The following is a 3,269-nucleotide window of genomic DNA, read 5'->3' on the forward strand; positions in this document are numbered from 1 at the left end:
GAGTGAAATAGGAATACAACTGTAAACAAAGGAATGAACTACAGTGTAACGATAAAATAAAAATACGTGAATAATTCAAACTAAGAGGGACAAAGATGAGCTGAAACTGGGTCATGTGACAGGAAATGATCCCAAACAGCTGCTGATCTACAGCTGATGGAAATAAATGTCTTCAAACGTTCATTAAACTAAAGATTCCTGGAGAACGATGCGAGAGACTCAACGTCAGACAGAAACGCCTCTCGATACGAGTGATTTCATAATGAAACCAACGCTGGATTCATCTCTAAACACATGAAAATAATGAAACATCAGCGTCAGTGGAGGCAAGCGTTTATTCAAGGCAATGGCAGTGGCAGGGACTGTACAAACTAAAAATATCTTTACATTTTCGGCTGTCCAAAATTCGTATAAAATGCAGTATTTGTTTATTAGTTGATATGTTACACTTATTAAGACTAAAATACATTTTACTGTGAAACTAAACAGGACGGTTCATTCCAGTTTCAGACAGCTCAGATAGTATTTTCTGCACCTTTTCAGCAGATTGACTTTTCATAATAAATTAAAGCTTTTATTTTATTACTTTTTTTTATATTTAAAAAACAGCAAGCAGAGAATAAAAGCTTTAAACAGGAATTCATTAATGTGCATTCTACAGAACTTGAAGGTGCTTTTGTCAACGTGGGTTTGATGTTTTCAGACGAGACACAGGAATTAAACCGGTTTTATTTGATGATTTGTTCAGTATTTTTGATTAAATATACAGTTGTACTTTTCTTTCAGCCCTCACACCTGAGTTCCTTTTGTAACATCAATGATTTATCAATGATTTATCATCTATATCTGTCATAACGACGGCGGCTGGTTTAGCTGACTGACACTTTAAAGGCAGGGTAAGTGATTCTTCTTCATGATGATGCGTGTTTTCTTGGGAGGCACTGAGGAGAGGAGGAGGGGCTAGCTCATCAGAAATCACTTACCCTGCCTTTAACTGCTCGTGTGCAGTTCAGGGACGGCTGAGTTTAAAAAAAAAAAAAAAAGGTTTTCACTGAGATGTTTTAAAAACATAAAGTTGTTTTCCAGTTCTCTCGTTGCGGTTCGTCTAACTTTCCGAAGACACGAAGAGGTTCTATAAGTCCGGCCCTTCATTTCCCATCAGCAAGCCCCGCCCCTCACAAAAAGAGGAGCGAATGGCGGCCGAGCACCAGTTCCACAGGGTCCAGAACCGGGAAGATCCTTGTAGCACCTTATAATGTAATCATTTCCTGAAAATGTAATAAAATTTGCACTTAACTCAATCAAAAATGTAATAAAACCCAATAATGTAATAACTTCACCAATAATGTAATAAAATATCCTGGCGGATATTGTAATAACATTTTTACCGATAATGTAATACCTTATTACAATGATCAGTTTTGGAAAAAAAAAGACCCACCTGAAAATGTAATAAATTCCGATTAATGTAATAAGGTATTACATTATTGTTAAAATTTTATTACAATATCAGTCAGGATATTTTATTACATTATTGGTGAAGTTATTACATTATTGGTTTTTATTACATTTTCAGGTTTTATTACATTTTCAGGAAATTATTACATTATAGCGTGCTACAATCCTGAACTCTCAGCTGTTCTGTGGTTAAGACGCGTCGGCGGTACTTTAGGTGTTTTGGGCCAATGAGGTTGATTTAATTTAATTTCCTTAATCCAGTTTAGCTCTGGTAACGTTCTCCGACCTAAACGGACGAGACGTTGGGATTCCTCTTCAATCCAGCTGCTCCTTTTCAGAACCGAACCGAGGTCCAGATGTTCTCAATATGGAAGCAATTCTGTACCATAATTCAAATTAAAATGGATTAGCCAAAAGTATTTTTCATTTTCGGAATAAAGCTGCATTTTTTGACTCATAAATAAAATGAATAAAGTGCATTTTCATTTCCTTCTTCACCATTGAAGTCATTCTGTGACTTAATTCAAATGAAAAAGAAAAAAGGACATTTCTTTTTCGTTTGTGAGTTTTGCAGGTCTTTTTTGCAAGTTGGATAGATATTGACAGATTCCCACCTCTGCGGTCAATAACTCCTAAATAAAGAGACGTAAACGCATGAATGTTGCCTTTGTCCAACCACTGCAACATAGACAACAAGCTACAAGCCCATCGTCATCAAAACGAGACTCTAAACAGCACAAAAGATGATGCAGATTCCAAAGGCCTGTGTGCCTGTTGTGCGTTTTCCTGTTTCTCTCGTTTCAGACTAGCAGCAGATGCCCCTCCCCCCCACCACGCCTATATATGCTTTAAGTTTGATGCATACAAATATATATGCAGACAAGGTAAAAAAAGAAATAAAAAATTCTTCCTCGACTCTGAGGAACATGTTCGTCACTAAAGAGATCAACAAATGGTCGTCGTCCATTACTTGGTCAAACAGGAAACCCAAACATGATGATCTGAGCAGGAAATATTACTCTTTGGAAGAAAAATATACAGAAGCGTATTGCATTCACTTGAGAAAAAAAGATCTGCTCTGTTTTTCTGAATTAACGAGATTTTTTTTTTCATTAAAACATTGCTCTGAATTCTGAGATAATTATCTTCTTAATTCAGAAAAACAGACGTTTTGTTTTTTTTTAAATCAAAACTTTTCCTGGAATTCAGAGATAATTATCTCGTTAATTCAGAAAAAAGAGAACAGATTTTTTTGTCAAGTGAATGCAATACACTTCCATACAAATAAATAAATAATGAATAAATGAATAAATAAATAAAAAAATAGATATATAAATAAAGTTTTGTTTCTTTTCCCAGGAGACATCAGCGGAGGTTTCAACACTCCACCCGCAGCAGAAACGCGTGTTTGTGCTCTCAGGTCGACGATGCTGCCGTGAACTTGAGATGTTGTTTTTCATTCAGAATGGACTGGGTTCTGAGTTTGTGTATGAGGTTAAGCCGGAGGTTCTGGGGGGATCTGGGGGATTCTGGGGGGTTCTGGGGGGGTTCTGGGGGATTCTGGACCAACAGGCCGGGCTGTTGAGTTGATGCAATGAAACTGACGCAGTGTTTCACGTTGGCGGCGTCAGAACTCGTGTCGGTGGTACAGGTCCAGGTCGTAGTACTTGACGGCGTCAGAACTCGTGTCTGTGGTACAGGTCCGGGTCGTAGTACTTGGTGCCGTCAGAACTCGTGTCTGTGGTACAGGTCCGGGTCGTAGTACTTGGCGGCGTCAGAACTCGTGTCTGTGGTACAGGTCCGGGTCGTAG

Source organism: Cololabis saira, chromosome 21 (assembly GCF_033807715.1).
Source record: "Cololabis saira isolate AMF1-May2022 chromosome 21, fColSai1.1, whole genome shotgun sequence".
Taxonomy (NCBI): domain Eukaryota; kingdom Metazoa; phylum Chordata; class Actinopteri; order Beloniformes; family Belonidae; genus Cololabis; species Cololabis saira.